General features: G+C 47.2%; 1 long non-coding RNA gene across 1 annotated transcript in view; it reads right to left on the bottom strand.

Moving 5' to 3' along the window:
• The window catches only part of LOC134025366 (uncharacterized), a 49,155-nt gene that overhangs the window by 5,244 nt on the left and 23,115 nt on the right, over window positions 1-20,796 (bottom strand). Inside the window, exon 2 of the long non-coding RNA XR_009931008.1 lies at window positions 11,102-11,280. This is a non-coding gene — a long non-coding RNA (uncharacterized LOC134025366). The remainder of the gene's footprint in view (window positions 1-11,101; window positions 11,281-20,796) is intronic.

The raw sequence follows: 20,796 nt of genomic DNA, 5'->3' as shown, positions 1-20,796 counted from the left end.
TCACAGCACCCTGTTCCTTCTCTTCACCTCCCCTGTCTCTCTCTCTCTTCACCTCCCCTGTCTCTCTCTCTCTTCACCTCCCCCGTCTCTCTCTCTCTTCACCTCCCCTGTCTCTCTCTCTCTTCACCTCCCCTGTCTCTCTCTCTCTTCACCTCCCCTGTCTCTCTCTCTCTTCACCTCCCCTGTCTCTCTCTCTCTTCACCTCCCCTGTCTCTCTCTCTCTTCACCTCCCCTGTCTCTCTCTCTTCACCTCCCCTGTCTCTCTCTCTCTTCACCTCCCTGTCTCTCTCTCTCTTCACCTCCTCTGTCTCTCTCTCCACCCTCCCTGCTTCTCTCTCTCCACCTCCCGTCTCTCCTTCTCCACCTCTCTCTTTGCGTCTTTCTCCTTTTTCCTATCCCTGTCTTCGATCTTCATCGTCTCACTTCCTCTCTCTACCTCTCCATGTCTCTCAATGAATTCCTTTCCTCTCTCACTTTCGCTCTCTCTCTCTCTCTCTCTCTCTCTCTCTCTCTCTCTCTCTCTCTCTCTCTCTCTCTCTCTCTCTCTCTCTCTCTCTCTCTCTCTCTCTCTCTCTCTCTCTCTCTCTCTCTCTCTCTCTCTCTCTCTCTCTCTCTCTCTCTCTCTCTCTCTCTCCCTGTCTGTTATTGATAAAGCTGGTGGCTCACACAATAGACACCACAGTAGATATAGCCTAGACAGTCTGAAGTAGAAAATAGATCAGCCGTTATAAAGCTGGAAACACTGCAATGGCAGCTGCTGACCGTATGAGCCTAGTATGTCCTAACATCTGTCTGCCTGTCTGTCTGTCCTAACATCTGTCTGCCTGTCTGTCCTAACATCTGTCTGTCTGTCTGTCCTAACATCTGTCTGTCTGTCTGTCCTAACATCTGTCTGTCTGTCTGTCCTAACATCTGTCTGCCTGTCTGTCTGTCTGTCCTAACATCTGTCTGTCTGTCTGTCTGTCCCAACATCTGTCTGCCTGTCTGTCCTAACATCTGTCTGTCTGTCTGTCCTAACATCTGTCTGTCTGTCTGTCTGTCTGTCTGTCTGTCTGTGCTCATATCATCTGTCTGCCTGTCTGTCTGTCTGTCCTAACATCTGTCTGCCTGTCTGTCCTAACATCTGTCTGCCTGTCTGTCTGTCCTAACATATGTCTGTCTGTCTGTCTGTCTGTCCTAACATCTGTCTGTCTGTCTGTCTGTCTGTGCTCATATCATCTGTCTGCCTGTCTGTCTGTCTGTCCTAACATCTGTCTGCCTGTCTGTGCTCATATAATCTGTCTGTCTGTTTGTCTGTCTGTCCTCATATCATCTGTCTGTCTGCCTGTCCTCATATCATCTGTATGGTCTGTTTGTCTGTCTGTCTCATATCATCTGTCTGTCTGCCTGTCCTAACTGATAAGTAGGGCCTGTGCTGGGCAGTAGAGTGAATGGGCATGTGTGGTTTGCTGTAAGAATGTAAGGTTAGAGAAAAAGTCTTGGGGTGTAGGGGAGAGAGGTAGCCTGGCTCAAAGCCTGCTAAGCAGGACAATTTCACGGAAGGTTACAAATAACCCACACAGAGACCAGACTTTACTTCTGCTTTTCTCCACCCCTCTCTCTCCCCCTCTCCCCTCTCCCCCTCTCCCCCTCTCCCCCTCTCCCTCTCTCCCTCTCTCCCTCTCTCCCCCTCTCTCTGGTATTAATTTGGTGCTTCCTGCCCCCTCATCCACTCTCTAGTTCTCTCCAGCTCACATTTGTTTTCGCTCATGGCATCGCAGACCTAAGAACTAAAACTATACCTATATAAATGCACTAAAGTAAACCCAATACCTCAAACTGCAGTGAGTGATCTTGAGCTGGAATTATCCAAGCCACCTTCAAAAACACCAGCCAGCCGCCATCCCATTCAGCTATTTAATGTAATGTTTCCGCAATATAAAGGCTGCATTCGAGAGCTGAGGTTTTAAATGGCTGCAGCCGGCCGTTCTGGGCCCAGACTGACCATTAAAGAGAGGAAAGGCTGCGTTCAAGAGCCAATGCAATAAAAAGCTCACAACTCCAAAAGAACTTCAAAATATGTTGTAATGTTTGAAAACCCTGGCCGTTTTAATATTTTTTCACATCCTATTTTTCACAAAAGGGACCTGTTCTAAACTCCAGAGACCCTGCCGCTTTCCAGATGTTTCACTACACCTCCAATTCGGCAGAAACGCTGTTTTGTTTCAACAAGGAAACCTCTCCTCTTAAGATTCAGCTTCTTCACTGCTAATGTTTCAGTTGTATCGCAGGCCTTCATATCCAGTCATGAAGACTGGAGAGCAGAACTGTCACATGACACATGTCACATGACTCGTGTGGTATACCTGTCATGTGTAGGACTATTTCACAAAGAAAGAGTAGGATGCTGAACACTCTTTAGCATACACAGCCAGAACTGTGGGCCTAAACTCAGCCCAGCCGGCTAATTGCTGGCAAATAGCACTGAAGCAGTTTCCCTACACAGAAAAACACACACACACACACGTGCTACACACACACACACTCACACTCATACACACACAGCAGTTTCCCTGTGGTTTGCTCAACACAGCTCGCTTGGCAGGATAGGAAGGTTTCACTCCAGACAGACCCACCCCACAGAGGAAAGCACACACACTCTCACATACACAACACACACACACACACAGACAGTATACACATACTGAGCCTGTTTCTCACATAAGGAAAGACAGTTAACTGGTCTTGTCATCTGCTCCAGGGGACAAGGGCAATGACTAAGGTCTCAGGTCTTAGTTGGGTGACCTCCAGGGCTGGGGGGCCTCTCAGTCTGCTCTGTCCCACCAGGGGTGATCCTGAGCGGGGAGAGACAGCAGGGCCGGCCCCTGATGAGGATAGCACTAGCCTGGCAACCAGGCCTCACATATGGAACCCATTTCACTGTTATTATTAATAACCAAAAAAATCAAACTAATAACACATTCAAGATGCTGCCAAGACTTAACTCTGGAGACTGAGGGAACACACACATACACACATATAGTCAAACACATAGTTCAGGGCACATATGCAGTCTATTGGTTAAACAGAGAAAGACTTTCCTAGCCAGTGGCCTGTAAAAGTATTAGTCTGCCTGCCCACTTCAAGAAAAATCTAAGTCTTTCATGTCTCTGGTTCAGAAGGGCTTTTACACCTGGTACAGACCCTAAGAAGGGGAGAACGAGATGTGGAGCGACAGACCAGTCCAGTCCATTCCAGTACAGTTCAGAACAAAAACTAAACAAGTATTCAAATGAAACAACACCTAGACTTCCCTGAGAGTTGCCAAACTTAAAGCTGTGGGGAAATATGTTCCAAACCTGGAGTGTGTGTGTGTGTGTGTGTGTGTGTAAGTGCGTCATGGGTGGAGGGCTGGATTGTGTGACTAGGGAAAGGAATAAATACTATTGGAGGAAACAGAAATTTCACAGCCACTGCCATGAAGCCAAGTCTCCCTGAGAAGGACACACGCGCGCACACACACACACACACACACACACACACACACACACACACCTTTGTTCATCTTCAACACCTTACAAAAGTCATGGAGATATCCTGGTAAAGTGAAGAGCAATCTTTAACACAAATCCCCATCCAGCCTTCTAAAAGAAAAGACTTATTCAAAAGCATTCACGTAACACTGGCACATGGAGGAGAAGATGAAACTCATCCCACCATCCCAGGCCTGGGGAGGAGAGAAGAGAGAGAGAGAAGATGAAACTCATCCCACCATCCCAGGCCTGGGGAGGAGAGAAGAGAGAGAGAGAAGATGAAACTCATCCCACCATCCCAGGCCTGGTGAGGAGAGAAGAGAGAGAGAGAAGATGAAACTCATCCCACCATCCCAGGCCTGGGGAGGAGAGAAGAGAGAGAGAGAAGATGAAACTCATCCCACCATCCCAGGCCTGGGGAGGAGAGAAGAGAGAGAGAGAAGATGAAACTCATCCCACCATCCCAGGCCTGGGGAGGAGAGAAGAGAGAGAGAGAAGATGAAACTCATCCCACCATCCCAGGCCTGGGGAGGAGAGAAGAGAGAGAGAGAAGATGAAACTCATCCCACCATCCCAGGCCTTGGGAGGAGAGAAGAGAGAGAGAGAAGATGAAACTCATCCCACCATCCCAGGCCTGGGGAGGAGAGAAGAGAGAGAGAGAAGATGAAACTCATCCCACCATCCCAGGCCTTGGGAGGAGAGAAGAGAGAGAGAGAAGATGAAACTCATCCCACCATCCCAGGCCTGGGGAGAAGCTGCATTCCTCTCCTCCTCCCTGTTGACTCTAATCTCTCTTTAAGATGGCTCACACAAAGAGCCTGCTCACACTAGCTAATTAGCAACACTTAAGGCCTCCGTAACCATTGTTTGTATGTGTGTGTGTGTGTGTGTGTGTGTGTGTGTGCGTGCCTTTATGTGTACCCCTGCACCCGCCACAGTTTCCAGGGTAACTACTTGGAGAGTGACGCAGCGGGCATTGCACTTTTTTGTCTCTCCTCACTCTCCAATCTCTCCTTTTCTCTCATTCTATGGGTGTCTCTTTCTTCCAGCGAACCTGGCGTGGAGCGTACGGCTGGGGAGAGCAACCTTTCCTGAGCGCTGTCTTGGGGGAGGGGACACCCCACACAGGGTTAGAGTGGAAGGAACTGTGTTGGTAGTTAAGGTGTATGGGGTGGTGAGGATGGTATTATAATCAACAACCCTCTTCAAGCATTTAGCACATAGACACAAACACACATCATGAAACAAATAGGGTTATGATTATGACTAAAACTTCATGTTGTGGAAAATGGGAAATAAGTGTTAACAACAACCAGTCCTTTAGTCCCCCCCCACACACACCAGTTTACTGGACCAGAGAGAACAATGATAGCCACTAAGATCTTCCTGCTGACCTCATGGCCTTTCCATTGCCATGGTGATGACCTCTAAACCCAAGTGTAAGTGTCAACAATCAAGCGTTCCTCACTCAGGATCAGGAGAAAAAACGCTCAGTCAACAGCTTGTGTGTGTGTGTGTTTTCTTATTTACCTGACAATGTAGACAGGCCTGCCTGGTTGAAGTGCTTCCAAACACTCCCATGGCAACCCAACCTTTGTGGTTCCCCAAGGGTGTGTGTACACATCAGTCTCCACAACAGAGAAAGGAGTCACACAGACACACACATACACACACACACGTATACACACACACTTTGTCAGGCCTGGGTGCTTCCATCCTCTCTGTTGGGATGTGAGCCTCTCTGTGTGTAGGTCAGTCAACCCTGTGGGTCCCTGTGATGGGGGACGTGGACCTCATGGACCATGTCTACTTGTCTGCTCTCTACCTGCTCCTATTACTGCTTTTGTTTCACATAATCAAATAGCACAGTGTCTACAGTTTATATAGAACTACTGACCAAGCCCTGATGGATAATAATCAATATTGTGATGCATCAAGTGCTGGGATGAAGAGGAGTGTAAGACAGAGAAAGAGAGCTACAGAAAAGATAGAGAGGAAGGAGATAGAAAGAGGAGGGAGAAAGAGAGAGATAGAGAGAGCGTGAGGGAGAAAGAGAGAGATCAGAATCCCTTCTCTCACCGGATCCTCCAGTCAAAAGCCTTGCTGGAAAATGCAGTAAATTTTCTTTATGAACCCCCATAAATATGACATCCCAGCATTCCAGAATTAGGCCTCAATGTGTGAAAAAATCATTAAAAGACAAATATGGAATATCAGAGAGAGAGAAAGAGAGAGAGAGAGAGACATGTGAAAGCCATTACTTTATTCAGTATGTGCTGCATCTGCATAGACAGAGAAAGAGAGAGAGCGAGAGAGAAAGAGAGAGAGGGGGTATGTGGGTATCAATATGTCTTCAATGCACACATTCAGATTACGTGATTCTGACACAGTCATTTTGTTGTTGTTATGCTATATAAAAAAAGCAGCTTTGGCACACTTGCCGTGTGTCCAATTGTCCATGTAGCGTTTTTCTCTTCCAGAAAAGCGTTGGCGGGGCTGGAGTTTCATCACTCTTTCATCAGCTCTTGACTGCTTGCTAGCTCGTAGCATAAACACAATTTTAGTATTTTCTCGGCAAATTTATACTTTTAGCTAATCAATATCGGACGTTTTCAAATATCTGACTGTTAAGTGGCTTGTTAGCTAAAAACGAGCGACACTGGCCACACCGGCAACTTCGAGATTTTCAACCAGCAGCCACAAAAAAAGTCGAAGCGCTCTGGAAAAAAGACTGTGCTCTCCTCATTGGGTTCTATTGAAAAAAGACACTGGCGCTCATTAAAAAACCCCGATATGGACACTTAGGCTTGACCATGCAATTGTAGACCTTGTAATTTGAAAGGTTTGCTGAGTTAATCGTAAGGAGGGATGTTAAAGCATGGCGCAGTGTATGAAGGTAACCTATGTATTGATTCAAGATGAGTATGATTTGAATGCTTTCCTAATAATGATGTCTAAATGATGTAACCGGTGTTTTTTAACTCTCCGCAGCACTTTGATAAGCAGTTTGCAGATCAGCGCAAAGTAAACACTTTGTTTATAGATGCATTACAAGAAGAAAGTAAGTGAAGAATCGTGCAGAGCAAGAGGGAGAGGAAGAGAGAGAGAGAGAGAGAGAGAGAGAGAGAGAGAGAGAGAGAGAGAGAGAGAGAGAGAGAGAGAGAGAGAGGGAGGGAGGGAGGGAGGGGGGGAGAGGAAAAAGCAAAGAGGGAAATGAAACAGAGGGGGGAGTTATAGATGGATACAGAGAGCAGGAAAAAAACAGATAGAGAAACTCTTTGAGAGTTCCAGAGGAAGTTAGTGCTCTATAGATTTCTTTGTATCGCCCTGGTAACAGCAGTGGGTGTTCCAAGATGCTAGGCAACCACAGTAACCCTTCCCCTTTCTCACCTCAACCACTGTCGCCTCCACCCCGACCTCTGGTGACCTCTGGTGACCTCTGGTGACCTCTGGTGACCTCTGAACTGTAGTGACCTCAGACACAAAGAGTTTGGACCAGGGGAACGCTTTTAGGAGGTGACAACACTTAGCAAGCGGGTCTGGTCAGATTTACGGTTCTCTTTCTTACGCCCCCCCCTCCCTCACGCCACCACACACACACACACACACACACACACACACACACACACACACACTACACTGGTAAACCACTCCGGGCCACTCAGAGAATTTGATATTGTAACACCATGCCCCATATCCTCATCCCCAAGTCCTGCTGACCTGGAGGTGACCCCAGAGAGAACAGTCCAGGTCACACAGGACGTCACCTCCAACACCTCCACATCACCATGCTACCATTGGCCAAATGAACCACCATTAAAACCAGGACACTAGCTTTCTCCCCTCCCTCTCACACCCACACACACAATATGGGTCTGCTAGAAAAATACATATGTCCCACACTCTCAACCCCCCTCACTAAGTGCTTCATACGGTCCCAGTATGGCCAATTAGAGAGTCTAGACTATTTAACAGGAAACCCTGGGTTGTCTGTAAGCTATCTATCTATCATCTAATATCATCTGGCAACACACACTCAACGCCTTCATCTGTCTCCATGTTCATCTCACAAACGATGTCCAGCATTTGACACACACACACGCGCACACACACAGCATATTGCCCATCATGTTTGTGTATATCTAAGATCTTTATCAGTTCTCCTTGATTTCCAATCATCACTGTGGCTCTTTAATTACACCCTTCATTAACTCACATTAGTTTACTGTGTGTGTGTGTGTGTGTGTGTGGGTGTGTGTGTGTGTGTGTGTGTGTGGGTGTGTGTCAGAGAGAGAGGATAAAGAAACAGAGAAAGACGCACAAACAGGGGACAGAGAGAGGCGGCCCGCATTCCTTTTCAATTTGTGAATCTGTCTTTGTTTCACCCAATGTTCCCTACGACTCCCCAGAGTAGAAGTGACTGGACGGCAATCTGTCTCCCAACTTCAGATCGTGCGAGTGTGATTGTGTGTGTGTGTCACTGTCTAGCTTTGGTGCACATGGAGTCCCTTTTCCCCCCCCTCTTCCTTTCCTCCATTCACAGTTGACTCGGCCTCCATGAGGCAGCAGCCTGTGGCTCTCCCCCGTCTGCCTCTGTTCCCCGCCGGAGCAGTCGGCTGGGGGAGGTCCCCTCCTCCCCAGCACAGACAGGTGAGTCAGAGAGAGGGCCAGAACAGAAGAGATGAACACGGCAACTAAGAGCACTGACCTGCATTTCTAAAAGAGGGACTCAAAGAGAAATATAAAAGGTAAAGAATGAACAGCGTCAGTTTTTTTCTTGTTGTTGAGAGATTAACATACACACGCAGACACACACATACAGATTTTGGCTGCCGATATTGTTACATGTGATTCATGATTGAAGAGCTTTGTTACGTGTCTGCCAACCCGGCCTAATCCCTGGAGAAATACTAGGCTCTACTTTCATTCTCCCCTCTTCCTTCTCTCTGTCCCCTTGCTCTCTCTATCTCCACCCTCTCTTAGCCCCCGTCTTTGCCCAAGGGGTAAAATTGGTCTTCCCCCTCCCTTTCTCCCTCCTCCCTCCTCTCTCCTCTCCTCTCGCTCTGTTCTTACTGAGCAGGCAGACAGGCAACATTCCTCAGGGAGGCCCAGGCGCCCTTTTCTGACACGTCTCAGTGTTACACCCCTCCCTCCATCCCCCTCGCCACCCCTCCGTACCCCCGCTCCCTTCCCTTCCCCTATGGCAGAGTTTCCCCTCATCCGTCCAGCTCACAGAGCTCTTCCCCCCTCCACTTCTCTCTCCTACCTGTTCATCTGTGTCTCTCTCCTAAGCCCCCCCCCCCCTTCAAGCTCATCCACATGCCGCTCCCTCCCAACCCCAGAGATAGAGGGATAAAGAGAGGGAGGAGAGGACGGAGGAAGAGAGGAGGGAAAGGGCCTGGTGAAGGGGTTTGACGCCTGGAGACGACTGCGATGTCTCAGGGTCTCCAGGGTCTCCAGGAAAGCAGGCTTTGTGTTCCGACAACACCACCTCGTGAAGAAGAGAGTATGTGTGTGTGTATGCGCATGTGTGTGTGTGTGTGTGTGTGTAAGACATCACCACAGTTCTTGTCTTGCTCCAGTGGGTACTGACATGGTGTTTAAGCACCAACACTAGTCTACACTACAGCTTCAGGTGTGAGACTCACTGAGGGGAGAAACGGTGTGTGGGGGGGGGGACAGGGGAGGGAGAGAGTTAGGAGAAGAGGGAGAAGAGGAAGGAGAGTGGGAGAGGAGAGGGAGAGAGTTAGGAGAAGAGGGAGAAGAGGAAGGAGAGTGGGAGAGGAGAGGGAGAGAGTTATGAGAAGGAGGAGAAGAGGAAGGAGAGTGGGAGAGGGTTAGGAGAAGGAGGAGAAGAGGAAGGAGAGTGGGAGAGGAGAGGGAGAGAGTTAGGAGAAGGAGGAGAAGAGGACGGAGAGTGGGAGAGGACAGGGGCCTGCACCTGACTGAGTCACACTAAGCTAACACATGGCCAGTTAGAAACAACAGAGTAGTATGTGTGAAAAAGAGGCATTTTGAGTGGTGACATCAGAGGATACTCGCAGCGATGCTCGCTGGCACGGAATTAACTCGGCTAGTGTGTGTGTGTGTGTGTGTGTGTATGGCACGCTTTAGAAAGATTTGATGACAAGGGTGACCAACAATAGCCTAGTACCATGTACAGTAGAGATGTGGTTATGAGAAGTGAGAATTTAACAGCAAAGTATGACTGTACATTCTGCCCTTCCTCTACTCTCAGTATATCCCCCTCCCCAGGAAATGGAGCAAAGGTTGTGGCCGTCTTTCAGTCAGCCGGAGGGGGGGGGGGGGGGGGGGGGGGGGGGGGGGGGCACAGGGAGGAAGGGAATGAAAGATGGAAAGAGAGACGGAGGTCTGTTTTGTGGTTGTAACATGCTCAAGAGAGGAAATACCAGCACACACACATTTGCACAACATACAAACACACACATATATACACAAACACACACACACACACAGGTGCAAAAACACAGACAGGAGAGAAGAGGGATGAGGAATAAAGGCTGGCTTGTGTGAGGTATGGGTGGCATGTAGACATGGAAGCCACCAGGGAGGTTAAGGAGAGAGGGATAAAGAAGGGAGAGGAATGAAGGAGGGCAGTGGGGGGGAGGGGGGTTGAGAGCCCTTTAATTCAGATTGTTCCCAAAATAATTGGAATACCCTGCATAATTTAATCAGCAGGAAGGAAACCTTGATTTGACTACTTGGCCTCAGAACTCAGTCACCCTTCCCTCACACACACACACCCGCGCGCGCGCACACACACACACACACAATGACACACTTGACCTCAAGCGCCTGTCTGCTCTCTCTAGTGCAGGGTGGTATTCAGTGATTCACTACAATGAAGTCAGTGATATGAAGCCATGAATGATGAATCATGGTGAGCTGTCCCTCTACTCACGACTTTCAGAAACAACACATATGAGTATCCATGGCTAGAGTGTGTGTTCATATGTGTGTGTGCACATGCATGTGTCTGCGTTTCTGTGAATGTGTGTGTGTGGGGGGTGGGGTTCATCCATGTGTGTGTGTGTTCCATCGTGTTTTCCTCTTTAGTGTGGGATCCAAGTTTTCGATTTGGAAGAAAAGAAAAAGTGAACAAAATGTGGATTTTAAGCCAAGAGACTCCGGGAAGGTTGGCACCTTCCAGATGACACAGTGGCCTAAAAGGGGGGAAACCCTGAAACACACGGAGGAATGAGGACAACGCAGCACACTTCCTGCTGACGTGTCACAGACCAACACACACACACACGTCAACATGTGTACAAACATACAATCAGACACATTCCTTCTCAAAACGTTCATATTCAAACACAGGGGTCTCCCTAAGTTAACTACTAATATACTGCAATATAAACACTGAAAAATCTCTGCACCATTGTATGTATGTGTGTGTGTGTGTGCTTACATAATCTGTCCATTGGACATACTGTTCTCACAAGTATATGTCCTATGTTGCGTAAGTGACATGTTGCAAAACTAGTCGGTCAAAAACAAATCCTTACAAGTACGTATTTTAAAACCTGACACACACACGCACACACAAACTAAGCACATGCACACACCTGTTGCTGTTGCAGGTGCAGTAGATCAACTGGGCTGATCTCTCCATTGGTGTCCCCATTAGACCCGCCCTCTCTGCCTCCCCTCCGTCTGATTGGCTGCTGAGGCTGCTGACTCCGTTCTGGTTGGACGGCGCGGTTCGAATGGTCTCAGAGGCCGATTCCACCATCATCACTGGCACCTGGGAAGGAGGGAGGAGAGGAGAAGGGAGGGAGGGAGGGAAACGAAGATAAGGTCATTTGACTGAGGAAATACAGCCAAAGCTGTTTTGTGCTTTATTCCTTGGGTGAACAAACACAAGGTTGGACATTAAAACAAACAGTGAGGCTGAGACACGGAGAGCAAAGCCACCCGGTAAACAGACACTGTGCAGACTGTGCGTGCATGCGCTCAGTCAGGCCTCAGGGACTCCTGCTGACTGGGAGGCGTATGTGTGTGCAACGGAATAGGTTCAGACACCTTACAGGTTCAGAGGGCATCCCTCTACAACTGAAACTTTCTCCTATAATTAGAGTTTCCACGGGTGTTTGCGTGTGTGTGCGTGCGTGCGTACGAGCAGGTCTGTCTTTGAGGGGTGCGTAGTTTGAAGATCCCTCTCACAGACTCTAATTAGAACGCTCTCGTTCCACAAAGACAACAAAACGACTTCATCCCGGCTGGGTTGTTGTTTTTGAAAAACAACGCTCGCAAAACAGACAGACGCATTCATGGCGGTGAGGAGAGCAGGCGTGGGAGAGAGTCGAGGACGCTCAGAAGGAAACACACACACAACGCACCTCTAACAGAACAAAACAAACCCTCACACAAGCACACGGCTTGTGAACTCTTAATGACAAGCTCAATCTCGCCTACCTGCCTCTTCCAGTTTTAGAATGAAAAAAGAACCACACCTAGACACACACACACACAAAGTCACACATGCTGCTTCAGAGGGATTATTAGGATGTTTTTGTTTCTGCAAACTACAAAACAGTATTGAGCTGGGTTGTGTGTGTGCACGCGGTTGTGTGTGTGAGGTTGTAGCTCACGAGTGTGGTTGTATTTGTGTCACAGGCATTTTACCCATTGCCTTTTGGGGAACAAGAAGAGTTTCATGACAAAATCTGTGTTTTATTTTTCTCTGAGGCAAGAGCAGGTGTGTGGTGTGTTCCTCTAAGGGAGTGACAGCAGGTTAAAGTCAGAGAGTGCTAGTGGCTCTGCTAATGGAATGCTGCCAAATGATTGCAGAGAGACAAACAGACCTGAGGGGGTGAGTGTGTGTGTGTCTGTCTATGAACACACGCACACACACACACACACATAAATATCGACATACCTGCATACACAAACACATGCACACAAGTACTAGCGTGAATCAGTGTGATCCAGGCACTAACAGGCTGGGTACTGAGTTGGGCTCATTGGCTTCCCTCACACTCCGGGTCCAGTAAGGATCCTTGGGCCAGGGTCTGCTTCAGAACAAGCACCTCTGGACTTCTGCATAGGAACCACACGGAGGACAGACGAGCAGGCAGGAATGAAACAAGCTGGATTACTAGCTTGCAGGTGACCCAAGGTTCTATGGGAGGCCCTGGCAGTGGCAGCAGCAGAGACACACACACACACACACACACACACAGGATACTGAATTATAAATTGGGGAGTAAAATGTAACACACACAAGCAACACACACACACACTGTATACTACACCATAAAGGGTGTGTACTAAGTCATATCCTGTAATGTGTGTATATAAGATGGTGTAATGGAGGTCGGGAGGCAGGCAGGGGCATAAATCTACCCTGCAGTCTCTTATTATAGCTGTGACACACACACGCACACACACAGTCACCTCTTTAAGCATTTCTGGCAGTGAAGAGGAGTTGCCAGGCATTGGCCTGCCTCAACCTGCTACATGTACTTACACCCCCCCCCCCTCACACACACACACACACACACACACCCTGAACCTCTGACCTGAAAGACAGCAAATAGGCATTTCTGGTACCCTAGGGATACTGAGGAAGAGAGGGAGGGAGGAAGGGAGGGAGATAGTGTGAGAGATGTGGAGAGAGAGAGAGAGATAGGGATAGGGAGTGAGGGAGGGAGAGAGAAGAAGGGAGAAAGAGAGAGAAAGAAGGAGGGAGGGACTACATGTGTTTGGAGAAGAGGGGAATAAAAGGACTCCTGCCTTTTTAATTGGGACGAGTAAAAGAGGGGGGGGGATGGGACAGAACATGTCTGTGTGAACATCCACCTGGTGTAGAGAACCACAGGGCTTCGCCCTCACGCACACGCGCGCACACGCACTCTCATGTGACTGACTGGTCCAGAGGCATAAATGTTTCTTGCTGTACCAGTGTGTCTGTTATAACAGGTATCTCACCCTACGGTGCTGCAAACATACTTCAAACATAATCACCACATATCTCCAATCTGGCAGCTCTATAGGACAGTACAGACACCCTCCTCTTCCCCCCTTTCTTTTCCTCTCTCTCTCTCTCTCTCTCTCTCTCTCTCTCCTCCTCTCTCTCTCTCTCTCTCTCTCTCTCTCTCTCTCTCTCTCTCTCTCTCAATCTCTCTCTCTCTCTCTCTCTCTCTCTCTCTCTCTCTCTCTCCATTTTGCCATTTCTGAAAAACAGTTAACTTCAAACACATTAGCACGAGTCACTAGGGGCAGATTCATGAGTGAACTGCGGCCCCCTCTCCCCAGCCACACACACACACACACACACAGACACACACAGACACACAGACACACACACACACACAGACGGAGAGGCTTGGTTGGGCGATTGTGTGTGTCAGATTCCTGCTGCTTAGTGTTGCCATCAGCACACTGTTCTTGGACCTGGTCCACTCATCACATACACCCTTTCTCACCATCACTGTCACACACACACTCATTGCCAGCCTTGGGAATGCCAGGAAAACCCTGGACAACTGGACACACACCCTAACCCTAACCCTAACCCACCCACCACACAGGTGTTGCTGCTGCACACCTGCGTACAACAGCCTAACACAACCAACTTGTGTGCATGTATATGTATGTATGTGTGTGTGTGTTTACAGCAGCTTAGCACGTTAATAAGTCTTTATCATGTTATGCCTCATGTGGGAATATTTATACTGGTCCCTGAATGCCTGTTTTTCCGGCTTGCATCAGCTCTTGGGAACGCTGCTTATTAAGAAAAGAGAGAAGGGAGGAAAAGGAGGAGGGAGGAGGGGGAGGAGGGAGGTTGAAGAGGATTGTCAAAGTCTGGATTGGATATCTCACCCTCTCCCCCTCTCTCTTTCTCTCCTTCACTCTCTCACTCTCTCTCTTTCACTCTCTCTCTCTTTCACTCTCTCTCTCTCCCTCTCTCTCTCACTCTCTCTCTCTCTGTCTGGCCACGTGTCTCTTTCTCCTCTCATTTAGATGAATCCACAGATATACTTTAATCTTCTAAATAAACTGATAAACATACCGTACTGCTCTCCTCCTTCTGCCTCTACATCAATCAGTAAACACCCTCTCCCACTCTCTTGTTTATCACTGCAGAAGGCTCGGTTTTTCACATTCTTCCCTAAACAAAGCCTCCTGCAAAACAGTTCATCAAAGTGAACCAGCCTGTGGCTCTCTAGTCTCTGGTTCTGGAGGGAGGTAGGGGGAAAAGTAAATAAACAGCGGTTGTGTTTGTGTATTCTCTGGAAGAGAAATCACCCTCAGTCACTAACGGAAGGACAGGGTGTGTTTGTTTTAGCCAGGCTGTGGGCCAGAGGGCAGGTGCATGTGCGTGCGTGCATGTGTGTGTGTGTGTGTGTGAGAGAGTCCGGACCTCCGCGTGTCTCTGTCCAGACATAACCTTGTGTTTCCCTCCCAGCCCTGCACTTCCTATGTACCCGGCACCAGCAGCATAAAAGAGACCAACACTTCCTCCTCACTACCCACGAAACTTGGAAAGGGTGGGATGTCCTAAGAGAGAGCTCAGGGGTGAGGGGGTAAGGAAAAAGGGAGGGAGAGTGAGAAAGACAGAGAAAGTGAGAAAGGAACAAACATGGTTGTTTGAAGACTGCTTAGCTAAGCACCAAACCCTCACTCTTTATAGGAACCTGAACTGCAGCTCTCTCACACACGCTCAAGTACACTGTGTGTTTGTGCGTGTGTGTTTGTGTAGGTGGGTTCCATTTACCTTGAGCCCTGACAGCCCTAACAGGTTGCCTAGCTAGCAGCTGAAAGCTAATGCTAGCCATCTCAGGCTATACTGGCCTTAGGCCAGCACTAAACAGGTTGGCAAACTTGCAGCTAAAAGCTAATGCTAGTTGTCTCAGGCTGCCCTGGCTGCTCTCCAGCACAAACAGGTGAGCTGATGAATCCCAGATACAGAGAGCACAGCTCTGGGTCGACGTCTTCCACTGACTGGGTGCATGTCTTAAAGCAGACGAGAGGAGATCCTTAAAGAAAATGTACTCATGCGGTGTTGCCATATGGTCTGTGAGAAGTCTAGTTAGTACACGTGTGTGTATGTGTAAGTGAGTTTGTATATGTAAGTGTGTGTGTAGTGTCTGTGGTTCTCTGAAGACAAAGTCCCTGTTTACGGAGCCCATAAAGATTAGACTCAGTCAGTCAGGTGGGTTTTGGAGCCATAGGTAAACACACACTGCATTCCGCACCGATGAGATCGCTCTGTGTGTGTATGACCGGGGCAAACATACACTCCTGCCTTCACCCCGACCCCTTACTCAGAGTGCAGTAAGTGATTTACCAGCCTGTCCTGCTGTCTGTTCTAACAGTGGAGATCTGCACACACACACACACACATATACACAAACATACATACACACACAAATATTTGGAGAAGGAGCAGGGCCTCATGCACACCTCATTTATCTGAGGCAGAATCACGAGTCCTACACTCCTGAAGATATGTATGTGTGTGTGTTTGTGAGTGTGCATTCATGTGTGCCAGTTGACTACCACCCCGTGATCACGGATAAAAACGACCTTCTAAACCCTTCCTCACCTTCCCCCCCCTCCTCCCACCCTCCCATGTCTCCTGTTCTGAGGGGTGAGGTCAGATGGTGACAGACCACCATACTATTACCCTGATTGTATTCAACATGGCGGAACAGAGGTGAGGGCAGAGGAAGAGGGTGTGTGTGCGTGAGAGAGAGAGAGAGAGAGAGAGAGAGAGAGAGAGAGAGAGAGAGAGAGAGAGAGAGAGAGAGAGAGAGAGAGCGAGGGTGAAGGAGACACGGAAGCCGGGGAAGAGAGGAGGAGCTATAGAAAGCAGAGGTGCTCCTTTATTACCATCTGAAACCAGCTAGCGCGCCGCTGAGCAATTAGCAGCCAGGTCCTATGAGAGCCCTTTATTAGAATGACCTTCAGAGAGACGAAAGGAGGGAGGGAGAGCGAGGGGGGTCGGGGGTGGGTGGGAGGTACCAGATAAATGGTATAGAGGTGGAAATGGTGTGGGAGTAAACTGAGGGCTCAGTAGTGTTCAATCAGAACCACAGTCTGGATTAAGGTGAAGTTACACTTCATCCCCATTATCAACACAAACTGAGTAGCACAACAGCATCAGCTTTCACCACTGGGCTGGTCTGTCTGTCACCAGACAGACCAGCCTCCAGCACTAACAAGAGGCGTGTGTGCACTTGTGTATCAAACCCAGCTAAAGATGAGTGACACGTGTCACTTGAATAAAATACTTGACAGAAAATGAGTGAGACTCTTCTAGGACACTGTGTGTGTGTGTGTGAGGCCTGTCAAAATCAGTTTAGTTTTGTTTACCACTAATGGAATCGCTTTGCACATTAAGAGTGAAAGAGCCGACATTAAAATAAGGGTGGCACAAAATGGAGTCACTCCTTTGTTTAAAGAGAAGCTCCTTGTTGCAGAGGAAGCTGCTGTACCACGGCAACAGGCTGTTGCAAATGTTGTTGCCCTTTTCAGATGAAACACAGATATGGAGTACTGTGTGATAAGATCCTCGTCACTTCTCTCTTTGTAAAGGGTAGCCATCAACAGTATAAAATGAATAGATGGTTTGTGTGGAACCTATAGTAAGGGGTTAGAAGGTAGTTTTTTAAGTTGAGGACTCCAATCTGTTTCTCAAAGTTTCTCAAATGACAACCCAAAGCTAATACTGGCACTGACATTTTTTTTTTTTAAACATGTAAAAAAAAATTGAGCTGGTTATTTATCTATATTTTCACTCCAGTAAGACGATACTGAGGTAAAGAATAACAGAGTTGATGTGGTTGTTAAATGCTTAGGGCTAAAAAGCGCATTTATTTATTATATATCAACATTTAAAAGGCAGATAAAACAAATACAGTGATTTAATTTCACCTGAAAACCAGAGGCAGAATGGCACAATTATGGCTATTTTAAGCTTAAGGTAAAAAAGGGACATTAAAAAATTATAAAAAAAGTGGACATGATATAAATTTTATACATCTGCTTTCAAGTCGGGTACTTTGCATTTGCCAGTTAATTAATAGATTGGATCAGAGCGGGTTTAATCAAATATAATTGAATAAGTCCCTAGTAAAAACAGGCCAGACTTTAAAGGAGACATGCGAGGAAAACGATAGCATGTCCATTTTTCAAATTAATTGAATTTTAGTACTTTTGAACTTGGTCCAAGCCGTTGCTGCTGTAATTAATTCATAGCATATCCAAAAGTGGTAAAACAAGATTATATCCCTGTGCCTTAACCAGGCACTCCCTCTCCTACATTCACCTCCAGGACACCTCAAAAAAGTCATAAAAACAAGCAGAGTGCTGATGGACTATATTGTAATTGTAGTAATTGTTAGTTTTTCCTTATTCTTTTACTCCTTTCTCACAGTTTTATTTTTTTTAGGGGGGGGGGGGACTGAAATATTAATACTTTCTAAGGCAGTTCTCATTGTATTAAAAAATGTCTCTTTTATAATTTAGAGGGGAAAGAAAAATCTTTGTTAAAGTGACACGCATGCTAATTAATAGGAATAGAAGAAACATGGAGAGAACTATTGCTAATTTGAAACATACTAATATTAATAGAATAATTTATGGCGCAATATAAATAAATTAATAGAGTAATTCGTTTGAAAAAAGAATGCCTTCAATTCAATTTGGGAGAAAAGAAAAATCCCAGCCTTTTAGACCAGGACATTAATATAACTGCTGAGGCCTTGACGGCAGCAAGAGAGGGAGGAAGAAGAGAAAGATAAACTAAACATGCACTGTTCACTTTTAGCACAAATGAATATTTTACACTGCTGTTTCAAAATTCATGAAGAACACTTGTACAGCATGTCTTGTTATTTTCATTTATTTAAAAAAAGTATTTTGGGGCATCAGTGATTCTGTACAACGCTGTGTTTAGTTTTTAAATCAGATCCTGATGCTCGAGAAAGCGAGAGACAGAGACAGAGACAGAGACAGAGAGAGAGAGAGAGAGAGAGAGAGAGAGAGAGAGAAAGGGGTGGGAGAGAGAGAGAGAGAGAGAGAGAGGGGTGGGAGAGAGACTAGGTCATTACCATCCTTATTACTCCTCATTAAAATACACACATCACTCAGACTTACCCCCAGTCCGTATGTGTGTGACCACGTGTGTGTGTGTGACCACATGTGTGTGTATGTGCGGACGCGTGTCCGTATGCAAAAAGTGACAAAAAAGAACAATATAATTGGAGAAATGTACGCAGTAATAATAGGTATTCAGAAAATGATAATTCATATTAAACAGGGTGCACAAAGTCAGCCTCATTTGCATGTTTTAGATTATATGCATTTCAAAAGTAATTTCCGCGGGGCATATGAATGACATTAATTCCCGTGCGGGTTCTGCTATAGACCTCAAACTATCAAACACTCAAACATTTAACAGATGAAAAAAAGCGAGCTGGTGCCTTGGCAAGGGGACGTTTGAAGGTTAAAGTATTTGAATGGGATTTTAAACTTCTGTCTTGATTTGTTTAAAGTTACTGTAAGGCTAGCTAAGCGATGTCTTAGTGTAGACTGTGTCTGTGTAAGTGTGCATGCCTGTGTGTGTCTATGTGGGTGCATCCATGTGTGTTCTACGTCCAAGAGACAGATACAATTCTCTGTGCCAGGACAGGATCAATACCAGAAGAGAGGACCAGAACAGGATTATGAGGACAAGGACAAGATGGACAAGATGACATGATAGACGGACTGAAAAAGATCGAAAATTTATGTTGAGAAAACTATTCTCAAAACTATTTCTGAGAGAGAGGAGAAAATTAATCTAAAAGGTTTCTGAGAGAGAGAGGAGAATGGAGGAATCCCTTTTTGCCTCAGTCAGTTAGTAGAGGAAGAGCCTAGGGCAGGAAACTCCGTGAATGTGCGACTACAGTGGAAAACTCTGGACGCCACAGACATTCCTCACTTATTAGGGAATCTGGTCTCCAGCCACACTATAGCGCCTGAGTCATTACTCTGTGTGTGTGTGTGTGTGTGTGTGTGTGTGTGTGCGCGCAGCATATGCGTGAATCTGGGAGCAAGCGCACATACAGCATCAAAATGGGATCCACCTGTTACTCTGCTGTTCATTGGCTAACTATGTCAGAGCTGTTGAGAGACAGAGAGACAGAGACAGAGAGAGACCGAGACCGAGACCGAGACCGAGACCGAGACCGAGACAGAGACAGAGACAGAGAGAGAGAGAGAGAGAGAGAGAGAGAGAGAGAGAGAGAGAGAGAGAGAGAGAGAGAGAGAGAGAGGGAGAGGGAGAGGAGGAGAGGAGCAGGCAGAGGAGGAAACGGCGTGTGTGTTTCTTGTTTGTGGTTTGTGTTTCATCACAGTAAACATTATGTGGCCACTGTAAGAATGAGACTGTGGGTTAGTCTCATTAAGCATTGATGGGCTGTTTACAGTGGCTTCTAGCAGCTTTGTCTTTGAGGACACTTATCTTCATAGACAAACACAACAACCGCAAACCTCACTCCAACAACACGCATGAGGGAACAGGACTGGTTGAGGATTGAGGAGAAACTTTACACACTGACCTCGGAGAGATGAACAACTGTAGTTAATGGACGGGCACACACAAACACACACACACACACACAGCTTGCTCATGTGACACAGAGCTAGTGCTTGGAGAGTGGATATTTTTGAAACGATGGAATGAATTTGGCGAATTTGTTCCTCCGCTCTCCTCCCTCTTTCCCCTACCCCTTACCTCCTCCCCTGAAACCCGTCCCTTCTTTCCTCTCTTTGTCTCTCGTTCCGTCCCCCTCCCTCCCCTTCCCTCCCTCCCTCCCCTATAGCCTCTGTCTCCCCTGCTACTCCATTGTGGAGGATGTCTAGGCACTCTTCTGTGATGGGGAGCGTTTTGTTAAAACAGACTTCAGAGGCAGAGAAAGAGGGAGAGAGAGCGAAGGAGGGAGCAAGGGAGAGGGGGAAGGAGAGCATATCTAGGGGCAGTAAAAGTGGGCTAATTGGGGCCTGGGAAACATGTTTGTCTTTTTCCCTTTCATATTTTTTTTTCCCAGCGAGTCACTGCAGATCTGTTCATCTGTGGATGAGAGGAGGAGAATGCAAAGAGGATTACATTCCCTAAGACACAAATCATGACGCGCGCACACACACACACTAGCACAGACACACGCACGCTCATAAACACACACACACACACACACACACAACAAGATTTCCAAAAGGCTCCATGCAAAGGCATCCTATCTGTGTATGGAGGTCCTAGCTATTCATCTGA

Source organism: Osmerus eperlanus, chromosome 1 (genome assembly GCF_963692335.1).
Source record: "Osmerus eperlanus chromosome 1, fOsmEpe2.1, whole genome shotgun sequence".
NCBI lineage: Eukaryota > Metazoa > Chordata > Actinopteri > Osmeriformes > Osmeridae > Osmerus > Osmerus eperlanus.
Note: the sequence above shows the minus strand (reverse complement) of the source record. Positions and strands in the feature narration are given on the sequence as shown.